Raw genomic sequence first — 17,985 nt, 5'->3', positions numbered from 1 at the left:
AGGTCATCCGATGCAGCACTCCATCACTCTCCTTCTTGGTCAAATAGCCCTTACACAGCCTGGAGATGTGTTGGGTCATTTTCCTTTTGGAAATACAAATGAAAGTCCCACTAAGCGCAAACCAAATGGTATGGCATATTGCTGCAGAACGCTGTGGTAGCCATGCTGGTTAAGTGTGCCTTGAATTCTAAATAAATCACAGACAGTGTCACCAGCAAAGCACCCCCACACCACCTCCTCCATGCTTCATGGAGGGAACCACACTTGCGGAGATCATCCGTTCACCTACTCTGCGTCTCACAAAAAAAAATCACATTTGGTCTTATCAGACCAAAGGACAGATTTACACCAGTCTAATGTCCATTGCTCGTGTTTCTTGGCCCAAGCAAGTCTCTTCTTATTATTGGTGTCCTTTAGTAGTGGTTTCTTTGCAGCAATTTGACCATGAAGGCCTGATTCACGCAGTCTCCTTTGAACAGTTGATGTTGAGATGTGTCTGTTACTTGAACTCTGTGAAGCATTTATTTGGGCTGTAATTTCTGAGGCTGGTAACTCTAATGAACTTATCCGCTGCACTCAAAGTTCTTGAGATTTTCCGCATTGACTGACCTTCATGTGTTAAAGTAATGATGGACTGTCATTTCGCTTTGCTTATTTGAGCTGTTCTTGCCATAATATGGACTTGGTCTTTCACCAAATAGGGCTACTGTATCTTCTGTATACCACCCATACCTTGTCACAACATGACTAATTGGCTCAAACGCATTAAGGAAATAAATTCCACAAATTAACTTTTAACATGGCACACCTGTTAACTGAAATGCAATCAAATATATTTTCATTTGTTTAACACTTTTTTGGTTACCACATTATTCCATATGTGTTATTTCATAGTTTTGATGTCTTCACTATTATTATACAATGTAGAAAATAAAGAAAACCCCTTGAATGAGAAGGTGTGTTCAAACTTTTGACTAGTACTGTAAATATATGAATATAAAGAGACATGAGCCAAAACCAATGACCTGTAGAATGGAATAGGTTATAAGACATCTATGATTCATTTCATCAGTTCTACCAGCTAATATGAGACTTTTAGATTACATAACATTTGAGGACACATCATTTAAGTGCCTATGTATTTTCAATGTGTTCACCTACAATCTCACCACAAAGCTGACCATCTTTCCCCTGCCTTTCTGGCTAACCTCCTCCTTTCCTTCTCAGTTCAACTTTGTTTATTTGTCATACACACATGATACTATGGAGGAGTATGCCAAACAATAGGAACACCTTCCTAATATTGAGTTGCATCCTTTTTTTGCCCTCAGAACAGCTTCAATTCATTGGGGCATGGATTCTACAAGGTGTATAAAGCATTCCACAGGGATGCTGGCCCATGTTGACTCCAATGTTTCCCACGGTTGTGTTAAGTTGGCTGGATGTCCTTTGGGTGGTGGATCATTCTTGATACACACAGGAAACTTTTGAGCGTGAAAAACCCAGTAGCTTTGCAGTTCTTGACACAAACTGGTGCTCCTGGCACCTACTACCATACCTCATTCAAAGGAACTTTCATTTTTTGTCTTTCCCATTCACCCTCTGAATGGCACACATACACAATCCATGTCTCAATTGAACCCAGGCTTAAAAATCCTTCTTTAACCTGTCTCATCCCCTTCATCTACACGGATTGGAGTGGATTTAACAGGTGACATCAACATGGGATCATGGCTTTCACCTGGTCTTTCTATGTCATGGAAAGAGCAGGTGTTCTTAATGTGTTGTATGCTCAGTGTACATGTAGGTACACAGTGCAATTAAATGCTTACTAGCAGGTTAACCTCTCAATAATGCAACAGTAGAACAATTAAGTAGCTATTGTGAATAAAAATAGTTTTTAAAAAACCAACCACAAAATTAAGGAAAATAGAAGGGGGGATTTCGATAAGGCCATTTTCTTGCAGTCCCAAGATGGAAGGGGGGGGCTGAGAATTTCGACAAGCAAGAAAATAGCCTTGCCGAAGTCCTCCCCCCTCTCCCTTCTAATTTCCTTAATTTTGTGGCTAGAGTCAAATACTTTCTATAGAACAAACTTCACGTCCAACGAAATGAATAATTCATGTATGTGTATTAAGCATAGAGGGAGTAAAATGTAGGCAAGCAATAAACATTTCAGAACTACTAGTCGAATAAGACATGGGAGAGATGACGAATTTTGTCAAAGAGATTTATAGATAGACTAATACACTTGAAACAAATAGCCAAACCGAAAACTGCAGACATTACTAGTGCCTCCCCCGCGATCAAACCGACTTAAAAAATCAAATGAAACGCTGCCTAATTTGATCCGAATTCTCAACTAGCAGGCAAGTCGCAGCAATGAAGAATTGAGTGCGTGCGCGTTTACACGAAGGGGAGAATTCTGGCAGGGGAACACCGTCAGTTCTCCCACCTCAACATTACACATTTCAAACAGGGTTAAATATGTTGTAGTAAAGTTCAGCTTCAGTCCACAGGGCACTGTGTCACGGTCAAAAGATATGTGATTCAATCAGGAAACGTTCTCATCTCTTCAATCTCAGCTAGCTAGCCAGCCAATCAGCTAATCAGCCAAGAAACGAAACTCAAATCAAACACACTCGCTAGAAATGAACACTTTTCCTAATATCATGATTTATATCAACACCCTTATCTTGCTCATTCACTAAATATACTATTAAATAACTCTGACTGAAACCCAATAGCCTAAGGATGCTGAGCACTAATGCTATGAGGCAGACTAACTGAGTGACAGGCGTTTTTCTGAGTGATGACGTTTACATCTTCCCGGTGCTGTAGGGGTGGGGTCAAGGGACGTTGTAGTCCACCGCGTGGTGATATCTCGACCAATCACAGCGGACACCGTGTCACTCCACGGGCTTCTTGCAGTCCCTGCTACTACCAAGCGCAGTATATTTAATTATTAAAGAATTGGTCAGTAAAACATTTTTTTTAAAGAACTCTATAGTGCAAATGATGTGTGTTTATTGAAACGCATATCAGACTGACATTTTTCTTTTACCATCAAAAACAGCATTGGAAGCCAAGGCCTAATGATGCCACTGACAATGGATACAACAATGATTAGAGATAATCCTGAATGAATTGTGAATTATGATGAGTGAGAATGTTACAGAGGGTCAAAGATCATACCCCCAAGACATGCTAATCTCTCACTATTACCATTAACCACAGAGGTTATGTCTTGGCGTATGATCTTTGCTTCAGTTTACCAATTTGCTCATCACTGAACAGTCAATAGACATGCATTACTTTAGTGGGATTGCCCTTTAAAACCCCCCAAATATGTAAAACAGGCATTGTATAAAATGATCAAATAAGGCACACAGTGTGTGTGTGTGTTGGTTGTCCTCCATGGGTTCCTCATCATCGTTAATCTGAATAGAAAAACACAAATGGGAAACAATCAACATAATTCAATAGACAATTAATAAACCGTCCCTACAGAAAAATCAAATGATATCACAGAAATTATTATTCAACCTTGTCCTCACCTGGTTTTGAACTCACAACTTATTGGTTCACAGCATTTCAATCTTGCCACTACAACACTATGTCTGTGTCAATAACAGATTTCACCTGTATTCCTACACTTTGGAATTCAAAGTGAAGCTCAGCTTTGTTAAAACAATTAATTCAAGATAAATATAATAATTTCTCAAAGTGATTGAGGCATAACATTGAAACAGAACATTATGTCCCTCCATCATTAGACAACTATACAGAATATTATGTCCCTCCATCATTAGACAACTATACAGATTATTAGGTCCCTCCATCATTAGACAACTATACAGATTATTATGTCCCACCATCATTAGACAACTATACAGAATATTATGTCCCTCCATCAATAGACAACTATACAGAATATTATGTCCCACCATCATTACACAACTATACAGAATATTATGTCCCTCCATCATTAGACAACTATACAGAATATTAGGTCCCTCCATCATTAGACAACTATACAGAATATTAGGTCCCTCCATCATTAGACAACTATACAGAAGATTATGTCCCTCCATCATTAGACAACTATACAGATTATTATGTCCCACCATCATTAGACAGCTATACAGAATATTATGTCCCTCCATCAATAGACAACTATACAGAATATTATGCCCCTCCATCATTAGACAACTATACAGAATATTACGCCACTCCATCATTAGACAACTATACAGAATATTATGTCCCTCCATCATTAGACAACTAAACATAAAACGCAGTGGTTCGATTCCAGGCTGTATCACAACCGGCCATGATTGGAAGTCCCATAGGGCGGCGCACAATTGGCCCAAAGTCTGGGTGTGGCCGGTGCAGGCCGTCATTGTTATTAAGAATTTGTTCTTAGCTGACTTACATAGTTAAATTAAAAAAATATATCAATGCCACTCTTTTGCAAAGTGCAGAGATGTTTTATATGTAATGAATGTGTATAAGAATGCTATAGACTTTGTGGCGCAGAAGAAAGTACAGTGCACTTGAGATTGTGAGTTCAAATCCCACGTGAGGTCATACTTCAGCTGAACAGTGAACCTCTAACTTTAAAACAACCATTTCATTACTTTGCTTATAATGGTTTGGGATGGATTGAGACCATTAAGGACCATCCCATGACGTCCTGACGACTGGTAGAACCAATGTTGTGAGAAATTCTTAAACATGCAATCAAATGATTTCACATGTGAAATGTCACCTGTTCTGAAAACAAATCATGTGATTTTCCACATGTAAAGTCATGTGGTTTTTCCGTAAGGGGGATGCCATCGATCGGAATTTCGTGCTACACCACCTGGTCTGTGGCCATGACAGAGATCAGACACAAGTTTATTATCAAGAATACATTTCTAAAAGTTGCCCAGAATCAGGTCAGTAATTATGTGACTATCTGAAAACACCAACAAAAAAGTAGCAGTGCTCAGTACACTTGACATTAAGTGTGCACAAATGCTCTCTGGATTTGAACTTGCAACCTTTTGGTCTGGAGTGGATTAATGTCTCAGAAGTGCCACCAGATATTTATTTGATACCAAGAACATACCACTCTAAAAAAAGAGGAGTACGGTTACAGTAGAGTGTTGTTCCCTGGTTTACAAAAATCTCATTAACATAAGGTACCTTCAGAGGTACAGAAAGGAATTCACATGGTGCTGGTCAGTACCGTTTTAGGGTGCATGTGCGGATAATTTAGTGTAATAACATGACGACCGCAAGGCACTAAGGAGGGCATACGGCCCAGTACATCACCGGGGCCAAGCTTCCTGCCATCCAGGACCTCTGTACCAGGCGGTGTCAGAGGAAGGCCCTAAAAATTGTCAAAGACTCTAGCCACCCTAGTCATAGACTGTTCTCTCTGCTACCGCACAGCAAGCGGTGCCGGAGCACCAAGTCTAGGTCCAAGAGGCTTCTCAACAGCTTCTACTGATTCGTTTTGGCGTCGGCCCTGGTAAGAACTTGTGACAATCAAGAGCTGCACTGTTATGGGGTTTTAATGTGCCTTTTACAGTAGCTTAATGGCAGCGGGTTACCAGAAAGTTCATGTTTGATTTTCAATAACGTAATTTCAACTAGCTGCAAGTCAGTTATTGTAAATTTGGCTGTAAATGATCGTATGTAATATATCAACTCACTGACTAGACGGTTTGTCAGGGAAGTGACTATTACAACGACAGTGAACAGCTATAAATGAAATAATGAACAGCTCTTTGGTATAACATAAACTTATGTCAGTCAGCCTTTTAACAAGGCTGGAGAACTGACACTCTACAACCTTATTGTTTATGAACAGAATCCAATTGAGCACATTCACTGGGATGGCATCCCCTTTCTTGGGAGACCAAAAAGAGCTACAAGTAGTTGAAAGCCACACCTTCAATATTCTGATAGGCTGCCACTGCTACGGTATGCTGCGAATTAGCAAGTAACGTTGCATGCTGTAAACAGAAGACTCAGGGAAGGCACAGTAGGTTACCTGCATGTATTGCTAGAGTCAGCAAGACACCTGTAGGTTAATGGCAAACGTTTTGACACTAAGTTTTTGTGAATTGTACAATAACGTACTTATTGACAAATGATTTCCAGTTAAGAACTTACAAATTCACAGCAACAAGATGCCATTAAATTACTGGAAAATGTACAATGACCTCTTTGCATTGCCACTCATCAGTAACACATACATTTGCAGAACAGACAGTGTCAAAGGAGATGCTCAATTTGCATTGGCATAACCATCAAACACTTAAACTGCTACAACACTTACACTGACTGTTGGCACAAATACACATATATTTGACCTCTCCCTCAACTATGCTAATGAGCCCCACCAGTACATTGCCATCACCTATCAAAGTGCTGTGATGACCATACATTATTTTCAAAATATTGTCTAGAAAAATGTCCCATTATACCTACAAAGTACCAGACTGTACCATGTGAGCTCATATGAATTTGTTCTTAAATGACTTGACTAGTTAAATAAAGGTTACATATAAATAAATACAAATAAATATGTGTACCTGTGAAGTGTACCTTTGACTTTTTTGTAACCCAGGGAACAACACTGTACCCTAACCACACCCTTATTTTTGGAGTTTTTTAATAAATGTTCTGAGCAATGAGTATGAACCTGCTGGCACTGCAGAACCATTGATGCTCTCAACCAAGAGGTTGCAAGTTCAAATCCCCAAGCAATCATGTATACTCTGTGTCACGTTTCCTTGAGCACTGCTAGTTTTACGTTAAAGTAACGTCGGTGGCAATAATTGTTTACTTGATTCTGGGCAGTTTTTTGGCAAAATGCAGGAATGTATTCTTGCCAATAAGTCTGGAGCCATATATCTTTAATACTCAGAGACCTGTTGTCACATGTGCTCAGGTTATCATGGCCGCGGGAAGATGTTTTGGGTTGGGGTGCTGTCGAAGGTGGGTTTTAGTTCCCTAATTTTGTCAGGGGGATTATTTTTCCACGTAACCCCATAAAATCAAGTGATCAAATGAGATCCCACAAGATCACGTTTTCATGTTATCGCTTAAAATCCACATGGTTTTTCTGTGATAGGTAGATACATACAGCATTCGTGAGAGGTTTCTCTCAGCTCCCTCCTAAACCAGAGAGGAGTTAACATGGTCATACCTCCTCTCTCCATGAAGAGGTGTCTGGTTCAGGGGACATGTACACAGGTAGTAGACCACCACTCCAGGATTACCCAGCGGGTTGTTAGCACACTGAACCTGCAAACAGTCAACAAGTCACAGGGACGCACAGTATTATACAGAGCCCATGATCACACGGAACTCCCTTCCATCTCCAATTACTAAAGCAAATTACCTTTAAAAAACATAGATGGCAAAAAAACTCCTTTAGTAATCAAGGCACTCTTATGTAGTGGAACATTTAAAGCCTTTATAATTTACGGCTTATGCATAGCAAGAATTTAAAAAACATAACGTGTTCCTCAAACAACAACCTACAAAAAAAAAGTACTGCTTGTTAGGTTGACCTAACTGCTGGGTTGCAGGTGTTGGGTCACTTATTTGGGTTGGTTTCCTTAAAAAGAGTAAGGTTGTGTTGTTAATGCTTGGTTATTGGTGCTGGGTTATTAAGATATATCCCAGCAGGTCAGATCAGAAGACTGAAGGTTGTATTCACTTTGATCATGCCCTTTGGTTTCTGCAGGGGTTTGCTATGACATTGACCCAACAAAACAACAGTCAACAATTAGATTGTAATTTTACATGAAGTAATGTTGTATTTCTGTTGGAAGACTGTGGAATCTAACAGACAATGAGGAACCATTCTTCCTGGTACAAATAACGCCATCTAAACAATTTAACTGTCTGTTTTCTTAAAGACACAATCTATTGTACTGATGGACGATCAGATATAACTTTGTCATTGTTCATCTGTAGAACATAGAAGTCATACTTCTGAGATACATAGTGAAGATATTCTACCCTGGATGCTGTATCGAAAAATCACAAGATACGTAAACTAGGTAAGGCTAGCATGCTAACACAAGTAGCATAGGCTAAACACATCTTTATCTACTGATCTAGTGTTTAACATACTGTAAATACCTGATTGTTAAGGTAAAAGCTACCAAACAGTGCTACATGAACAAACAAACAATACTTTATGGAGGAAAGTTCCATAGCAGGTATCATCCAATTAAAGTAATATCGGCCTATAGCTTGAACAGGAACATTACGTTTACCGAGCCAATCAACATTTTTGCATCTGACGAGCCAAAACAAATCATTCAAATCATTCTTGAGGGCTCTGTCCTATCATTCTGTCTGCATGTGAGCGAAATTCAGCAATAATTTTTTAGGAACAATTAAAAAGTACCATCGTTTTATATTCAGGTCTGAAAAATGCCACGCCTAGTCGTACAGCAAATCCGGAAATGGAAGAACCCACGACATGTCTAGTCATCATTTTTTTGACAAAATGGACACCTGTGGTCCAGAGTCAAAGGTGCTGTGTAGGGTTTTGTACGTGTGTGTTGTACGTAATTTCTGAAGTACAATCTTATTTTACCTTTATTTAACAAATGTTTGCTTTCACATTTTCAACAAACCTATTCCTGGGTTTTTCCTCCTCAGCTTTTCCACATTGTCATTATTGACATCATCATTCAATCATAATTTGTATTATTTTTTCAAGTTGTTAATAGTTGGCTATGTGTTGTAAACCAGTAATTAAGAAGTACTTTTGTTTAGTAATTAAAATAAATCAAAATAACTTATTAAGTATAACATTAAGTTACCTTTTTCCATCTTGTGGACAAAACACCAGTTGTTCAGATTTGATGGGTGATCTTTCTTAGAGGTGCCAATGTGTTGGGTCATGTTTCCAGAAAATCCTTGGTAATGGTCAAAAAGAAATCTACACACTAAAATATTAAATCAATATATTACAAAAACAAAGCTTCAAAAAATACATGTACATCCATGACCGTCACATCGGGGAAAGTGAAGGTGAAGAAGGAAGTTTCAAATATTCAAAACATATTCAAAAGCTACTCCTACCACAATGAACCTGTCTAACAAGTACTGCACCCGGTCACCAAAAATTCTAAACATTCATTCAAATTCAACTCTAAATATAGCTGCAAGCATCCATGCCGAGGTTCAGAATTTGGCCTCATAAGACGAACATCGGTAAAAAAAAATGACACATTACCCTGGGATGAGCTATTTCTGTACTCATTACCACACTTGCCAAATATCAGAACTCAATCTAAAAGACTATGAGCCAATGAGTACAGATACATGCACACAATAATGTGATTACTGTGGCTAGTCAGAATTACTGGGAAAGTTGTGTAATTTTTGCAACCATACTTGCAGGCCTGATGTGGCCCATAAAACATCAAAATAAGGCCTTGTTTTTTTTCTCACCTTTATTTAGCCAGGTAGGCTAGTTGAGAACAAGTTCTCATTTACAACTGCGACCTGGCCAAGATAAAGCATAGCAGTGTGAACAGACAACAACACAGAGTTACACATGGAGTAAATAATAAACAATAAACAAGTCAATAACATAGTAGGAAAAAAAAAGAATCTATATACATTGTGTGCAAAAGGCATGAGGAGGTAGGCAATAAATAGGCCATAGGAGTGAATAATTACAATTTAGCAGATTAACACTGGAGTGATAAATGATCAAATCAAATCAAATCAAATTTATTTATATAGCCCTTCGTACATCAGCTGATATCTCAAAGTGCTGTACAGAAACCCAGCCTAAAACCCCAAACAGCAAGCAATGCAGGTGTAGAAGCACGGTGGCTAGGAAAAACTCCCTAGAAAGGCCAAAACCTAGGAAGAAACCTAGAGAGGAACCAGGCTATGTGGGGTGGCCAGTCCTCTTCTGGCTGTGCCGGGTGGAGATTATAACAGAACATGGCCAAGATGTTCATAAATGACCAGCATGGTCGAATAATAATAAGGCAGAACAGTTGAAACTGGAGCAGCAGCACAGTCAGGTGGAAGTTGAAACTGGAGCAGCAGCATGGCCAGGTGGACTGGGGACAGCAAGGAGTCATCATGAATTGATCAGATGAACATGTGCAGCTAGAGATACTGGTGTGCAAAAGAGCAGAAAAGTAAATAAAATAAAAACAGTATGGGGATGAGGTAGGTAAATTGGGTGGGCTATATACCGATGGACTATGTACAGCTGCAGCGATCAGTTAGCTGCTCAGATAGCAGATGTTTAAAGTTGGTGAGGGAGATAAAAGTCTCCAACTTCAAAGATTTTTGCAATTCATTCCAGTCGCAGGCAGCAGAGAACTGGAAGGAAAGGCGGCCAAATTAGGTTTTGGCTTTAGGGATGATCAGTGAGATACACCTGCTGGAGCGCGTGCTACAGGTGGGTGTTGCCAACGTGACCAGTGAACTGAGGTAAGGTGGAGCTTTACCGGGCATAGACTTGTAGATGATCTGGAGCCAGTGGGTCTGGCGACGAACATGTAGCGAGGGCCAGCCGACTAGAGCATACAGGTCGCAGTGGTGGGTGGTATAAGGTGCTTTAGTAACAAAACGGAGGGCACTGTGATAAACTGCATCCAGTTTGCTGAGTAGAGTATTGGGAGCTATTTTGTAGATGACATCGCCGAAGTCGAGGATCGGTAAGATAGTCAGTTTTACTAGGGTAAGTTTTGCGAAATAGAAAGCCGACTCTAGATTTGATTTTGGATTGGAGATGTTTGATATGAGTCTGGAAGGAGAGTTTGCAGTCTAGCCAGACACCTAGGTACTTATAGATGTCCACATATTCTAGGTCGGAACCATCCAGGGCGGTGATGCTAGTCGGGCGTGCAGGTGCAGGCAGCGAACGGTTGAAAAGCTTGCATTTGGTTTTACTAGCGTTTAAGAGCAGTTTGTCACGCCCTGGTCTTAGTATTTTGTGTTTTCTTTATTATTTTGGTGAGGCCAGGGTGTGACATGGGTTATTTATGTGGTGTGTTTTGTCTTGGGGTTTTTGTAGGTTATGGGATTGTGGTATAGTAGAGTTGTCTAGGTAAGTCTATGGTTGCCTAGAGTGGTTCTCAATCAGAGGCAGGTGTTTATCGTTGTCTCTGATTGGGAACCATATTTAGGCAGCCATATTCTTTGAGTGTTTCGTGGGTGATTGTTCCTGTCTCTGTGTTTGTTAGCACCAGATAGGGCTGTTTAGGTTTTTCACGTTTCGTTTCTTGTTTTGTATTGTTCGTTATTATCTTTATTAAAGATGTATCGAGATAACCATGCTGCATTTTGGTCCTCCTCTCCTTCATCGGAAGAAAACCTTAACAGAATCACCCACCACAACAGGACCAAGTGGCGTAGTGACAGGCAGCGGCAGCAGGAGCAGCGAAAGGAGGAATGGACATGGGAGGACGTTTTGAACGGCAAAGGTTGTTACACTTGGGAGGAGATCCTGGCTGGAAGAGATCGCCTCCCATGGGAACAGGTGGAGGCACTTAGGAGAGCAGAGGCAGCCGGAGAGAGGAGCCGGTGATACGAGGGAACACGGTTGGCAAGGAAGCCCGAGAGTCAGCCCCAAAAATTTCTTGGGGGGGGCACACAGGGAGTATGGCGAAGCCAGGTAGGAGACCTGCGCCAACTTCCTGTGCTTACCGGGGGGCTAGAGAGACCGGGCAGGCACCGTGATATGCTATGGAGCGCACGGTACATACCAGCTCCTCGTATCGGCTGGGCTAGAGTAAGCATCGAGCCAAGTGTCATGAAGCCGGCTCTACGCATCTGGTCTCCAGTGCGTCTCCTTGGGCCGGCTTACATGGCACCAGCCTTGCGCACGGTGTCCCCGGTTCGCCTGCATAGCCCAGTGCGGGCTATTCCACCTCGCCGCACTGGCAGGGCGACCGGGAGTATTCAACCAGGTAAGGTTGGGCAGGCTCGGTGCTCAAGAGCTCCAGTGCGCCTGCACGGTCCGGTCTATCCAGTACCACCTCCACGCACCAGCCCTCCGGTGGCAGCTCCCCGCACCAGGCTTCCTGTGCGTGTCCTCGGCCCAGTACCACCAGTGCCAGCACCACGCACCAGGCCTACAGTGCGCTTCGCCTGTCCAGCGCTGCCAGAGCCTTCCTCCTCTCCAGGTTGATGAAGACAGCTGCACAGTACTGTCTTTTATCGATGGCGGCTATGATATCGTTTAGTACCTTGAGCGTGGCTGAGGTGCGTTTCAATCGGTGACGTCACTCGCTCTGAGGCTTTGAAGTAGTTGTTCCCCTTGCCCTGCAAGGGCCGCGGCTTTTGTGGAGCGATGGGTAACGATGCTTTGTGGGTGGCTGTTGTTGATGTGTGCAGAGGGTCCCTGGTTCGAGCCAAGGTAGGGGCGAGGAGAGGGACGGAAGCAATACTGTTACACAGGACAATGCTCCATCACATGTATCCAAGTACTCCACTGCTTGGCTAGCCAGCAAGGGCCTCAAAGATGCCCGAATTATGACCTGGCCCCCTTCCTCACCTGACTTAAATCTTATTGAGAACTTGTGGGCCCTTTCAAGATTTACAGTGAGTGAAGACACAGTATTTGGGAGGCTGTGGTTGCTGCTTCAGCGAAAGTTGATCGTGAACAGATCAAGAAACTGACAGACTCCATGGATGGAATGCTCAAGGCAGTTATTGAAAAGAAGGGTGGCTAGTATATTGGTCACTGAATATTTTTGAAAGGCCAAATTTTTTATTTAATTGTCATTTTTTGTTACTCCTTTGTTACACTTACTCTAAAAATGGAGAATAAACAAGTGAGTTGGGAGAAATTATTTTTGTAATTTAGTTCCCTAATAATTCTGCACACTAGTCGCAGTTGTAAATGAGAACTTGTTCTCAACTGGCCTACCTGGTTAAATAAAGGTGAAATAAAACATGGTTGCCTAATAATTGTGCACACTTATATATTCCCTGAGAAAGACCAAACTCACTTTTCCTTTGTTAAACATTCAGGTTTGTTTGTTCAACAATACATTTAATCCTGAGGAATACAATTTGCCTAATAATTGTGCACGCAAGTGTAGATTCTGAAAAGTTGTCACTACTCAGATCTTACTTAATCCTAATTACATTCTGAGATCTGTATTCAAAAAGTTTTAAAAGTAGCAATTTTTGGGGGATCTGTACTCATAGTCGTAGTCATCTCAAAGTAACTATTTGTATAACTGAGTCACATGGGGTGAGGGGCTTGACCTTTCAATGTTTGCATTAAAACCAGTTAAATGGAACTAAATGTAATTTAAAATGCAATCTATGTAACCCCCAAAAGTAATTATTTATCATGAGTGCCGTACACAATTGTCCATACTCCAACAAAGGTAAAATCCCCCTTTATTGTGACTTATAAATTGCTCAAGTGAAGTAATTTTTTATGACACAAGCTCAACTACACAGTACAAATATACTAAAAAAATGAAAAAGTTAAATATTTTGATGTACACTGCTCAAAAAAATAAAGGGAACACTTAAACAACACAATGTAACTCCAAGTCAATCACACTTCTGTGAAATCAAACTGTCCACTTAGGAAGCAACACTGATTGACAATACATTTCACATGCTGTTGTGCAAATGGAATAGACAACAGGTGGAAATTATAGGCAATTAGCAAGACACCCCCAATAAAGGAGTGGTTCTGCAGGTGGTGACCACATATCACTTCTCAGTTCCTATGCTTCCTGGCTGATGTTTTGGTCACTTTTGAATGCTGGCGGTGCTTTCACTCTAGTGGTAGCATGAGACGGAGTCTACAACCCACACAAGTGGCTCAGGTAGTGCAGCTCATCCAGGATGGCACATCAATGCGAGCTGTGGCTGTCAGCATAGTGTCCAGAGCATGGAGGCGCTACCAGGAGACAGGCCAGTACATCAGGAGACGTGGAGGAGGCCGTAGGAGGGCAACAACCCAGCAGCAGGACCGCTACCTCCGCCTTTGTGCAAGGAGGAGCAGGAGGAGCACTGCCAGAGCCCTGCAAAATGACCTCCAGCAGGCCACAAATGTGCATGTGTCTGCTCAAACGGTCAGAAACAGACTCCATGAGGGTGGTATGAGGGCCCGATGTCCACAGGTGGGGATTGTGCTTACAGCCCAACACTGTGCAGGACATTTGGCATTTGCCAGAGAACACCAAGATTGGCAAATTTGCCACTGGCGCCCTGTGCTCTTCACAGATGAAAGCAGGTTCACACTGAGCACGTGACAGACGTGACAGAGTCTGGAGACGTGGTGGAGAACGTTCTGCTGGCGGTGGGTCAGTCATGGTGTGGGGTGGCATTTCTTTGGGGGGCCGCACAGCCCTCCATGTGCTCGCTAGAGGTAGCCAGACTGCCATTAGGTACCGAGACGAGATCCTCAGACCCCTTGTGAGACCATATGCTGGTGCGGTTGGCCCTGGGTTCCTCCTAATGCAAGACAATCCTAGACCTCATGTGGCTGGAGTGTGTCAGCAGTTCCTGCAAGAAGAAGGCATTGATGCTATGGACTGGCCCGCCCGTTCCCCAGACCTGAATCCAATTGAGCACATCTGGGACATCATGTCTCGCTCAATCCACCAACGCCACGTTGCACTCTCCAGGAGTTGGCGGATGCTTTAGTCCAGGTCTGGGAAGAGATCCCTCAGGAGACCATCCGTCACCTCATCAGGAGCATGCCCAGGCGTTGTAGGGAGGTCATACAGGCACGTGGAGGACACACACACTACTGAGCCTCATTTTGACTTGTTTTAAGGACATTACATCAAGGTTGGATCAGCCTGTAGTGTGGTTTTCCACTTTAATTTTGAGTGTGACTCCAAATCCAGACCTCCATGGGTTGATAAATTTGATTTCCATTGATAATTTTTGTGTGATTTTGTTGTCAGCACATTCAACTATGTAAAGAAAAAAGTATTTAATAAGAATATTTCATTCATTCAGATCTAGGATGTGTTATTTTAGTGTTCCCTTTATTTTTTTGAGCAGTGTATTATGACAGACCAGCTAGATCTACTGTCTCTATTATATTACAACAGACCAGCTGTATCTACTGTCTCCATTTCACTTTGGCCATTGTTGTGGGCCTGCCCTTCCCCCAACAGCCTCAAATAGGCTATTTCATTTCACAAATAATTTTTTATGTTATTAATTTCAAACAACGGCATTGGCATGAGAAAAACTTACCAGTCCAAAATGATGTTCTCTCCGTTCAAAAAATATTCCTCCATTTGGGAATCGCTAAATGAATCGTCCTCCAACAATCTCTGTCTCATTTTCCCGGTCAATTTCTTCTAAAATTGTGTGTACATCTGTATATCTAGACTTAGATTTAGCTTTCCCTGACTTAGTCGCCATACTGATTGATATATAAACAGCTGAAGACGCGCTTCAAAACAATGCTGTGCGTAACATGCGTTGCTCCTTCCGGTATGAAACTTCAATGTCGAATAACCCTCTTTACGCCGGAGCTTACTACATGGGTTGGTCTTCCAACACATAAACATTACATATTGCCGTTTACCTCAGCTCATTGGCTATCTACCCAGCTAGATTTCAAGACGATCAGTGGTCATTGGGTTAAAATACAGTCAATCAACGAAACAGCGGTCATATCATTGGTGCACAATGATGTCATTACTTGTTGTCTTCAAATCGGTTTCTTTCAGTCAATACGTCCCGCGAAATGAGCCATCAAGTTTGGTTGTGTTACAAACAAACCAGTTGATTGCAATGAAACCAAACATGACTGGAAAAGTCACGTTTTGTGTGTGTATTTACATCGAATGTGTCGTCGAAAATGGAATGAGACGGAATTCACGACACAAGCGGTTCACATTATGTTTCGTGTTAGGCTATAAAAATGGATTTTATCAAACAAAAGACCATTCATTGTGTAACAATGAGCATTGGGATTGCAAACAGAGGAAGATCGTTAAAGGTAAACTATTTATTTTATTGCAGTTTGTGATTTTGTTACGCCTGTGCTGGTTGAAATAGTTGTTTTTTATGGGGCTCTATCCTCAGATAATCGCATCGTCTTCTTTCGCAGTAAATCCTTTTTTAAATCTGACAACGCAGTTGGATTAGCAAGATTCTAGGCTTTCGACCCATGTATTTTCATGAATGTTTAATATGACTATTTATGTAGCGATCACCGTATGTTGTCGAATTTAATCCCGCTAACGGGTTCGGTGCGCAGAGGTTAACTTCCTGACTGATGTCTTGAGATGTTGCTTCAATATATTCACATAATTTTCTTTCCTCATGATGCCATCTATTTTGTGAAGTGCACCAGTCCCTCCTGCAGCAAAGCACCTCCACAACTGGATGATGCCCCTCCCGTGCTTCACTGTTGGGATGGTGTTCTTCGGCTTTTTCCTCCAAACATAACAATGGTTCATTATGGCCAAACAGTTCAAACCGTAGTCTGGCTTTTTAATGGCGGTTTTGGAGCAATGGCTTCTTCCTTGCTGACTTGTTTTACTGTGGATATAGATACCTTTGTACCTGTTTTCTCCAGCATCTTCACAAGGTCCGCTGTTGTTCTGGGATTGATTTGCACTTTTCACACCAAAGTACATTCATCTCTAGGAGACAGAATGCATCTCCTTCTTGAGCGGTATGACAGCTGCGTGGTCCCATGGTGTTTATACTTGCGTACTATTGTTTGTACAAATGAACGTGGTACCTTCAGGCGTTTGGAAATTGCTCCCAAGGATGAACCAGACTTGTGGAGGTCTACAATTTTCTTTATGATTTATTTTGATTTTCCCATGATGTCAAGCAAAGAGGCACTGAGTTTGAAGGTAGGCATTGAAATACATTCACAGGTACACCTCCAACTGACTCAAATTATGTAAGTTAGCCTATCAGAAGCTTCTAAAGCCATCACATAATTTTCTGGAATTTTCCAAGCTGTTAAAAGGAACAGTTAACTTTGTGTTGTCACGCCCTGGCCGTAGAGAGGTTTTTATTCTAATGATATAATAGTTGTCATTTTCCTTTTGGGTTTTGTGGGGTGTTGTTTTCTGTTTAGTGTCTGACGGAACTGACGGAACTGTTCGCTTTAGCTTTTGGATTTGTTATTTTGTTTGAGTGTTTCTTATAAATAAATATCATGAACACTTTCCACGCTGCGCTTTGGTCCACTCTTCCTTCCACCGACGACGAGCGTTACACGTGTATGTAAACTTCTAACCCACTGGAATTGTGATACAGTGAAATAATCTGTCTGTAAACAATTGTTGGAAAAATTACTTGTTTCATGCACAAAGTAGATGCCCTAACCGACTTGCCAAAACTATAGTTTGTTCACAATAAATATGTGGAGTGGTTGAAAAATGAGTTTTAATGACGCCAACCTAAGTTTAAGTAAACTGCCGACTACAACTGTAATATGTATGTATATATATATATATAAATGATTAACAAATATATATAAATGATTAACAAATATCAACAAAAAAAAGAGGAACAGTCACATGCAAACAAGCATACATAGAAGCTATTTACATTGCCAGGAATCCAAAACAAACAAATCATATTCATTAATAATACAAGTTTGAATTGGCTTTTTGTTTTTCCTTTTAGTTATAGTGCCATATTGTTTAAATTAATTTACAAAGTGAAATGTACCTAATATTATTAGCAGTTGAATAAAATATACTATATACTAAATATATCTTTATCAGTGTCAGAACATATGAAATAAATCATTATATCAAAACCATTAAATTGTACAACCAGTCCTGTTTTCTTTGTAACAAAGTTCTGTATGATTTAAAAAATATATCTACTATAGGTAAATGATAAAATGATAAAAAATGGTCTCCTCCATTTCATAGAAATCACAATTATAGTCAATATTCAGCTTGAATCTTTCCAAAACGTTTCACAGGATAAATTCTGTAACATTTTAAATGAAACTTCCTTTAC

At 41.0% G+C, this 17,985-nt stretch overlaps 1 long non-coding RNA gene across 1 annotated transcript; it reads right to left on the bottom strand.

Moving 5' to 3' along the window:
• Positions 1-3,005: 3,005 nt before the first annotated feature.
• LOC112231153 lies at positions 3,006-9,513 on the bottom strand. The gene is made up of 3 exons (XR_002950423.2): positions 8,844-9,513; positions 7,208-7,305; positions 3,006-3,440 (listed from the first exon to the last, which is right to left on the bottom strand). It is a non-coding gene; the product is annotated as an uncharacterized LOC112231153 (long non-coding RNA).
• Between the last annotated feature and the right edge of the window lie 8,472 nt (positions 9,514-17,985).

This window comes from Oncorhynchus tshawytscha, linkage group LG33 (genome assembly GCF_018296145.1).
Source record: "Oncorhynchus tshawytscha isolate Ot180627B linkage group LG33, Otsh_v2.0, whole genome shotgun sequence".
Taxonomy (NCBI): domain Eukaryota; kingdom Metazoa; phylum Chordata; class Actinopteri; order Salmoniformes; family Salmonidae; genus Oncorhynchus; species Oncorhynchus tshawytscha.
Note: the sequence above shows the minus strand (reverse complement) of the source record. Positions and strands in the feature narration are given on the sequence as shown.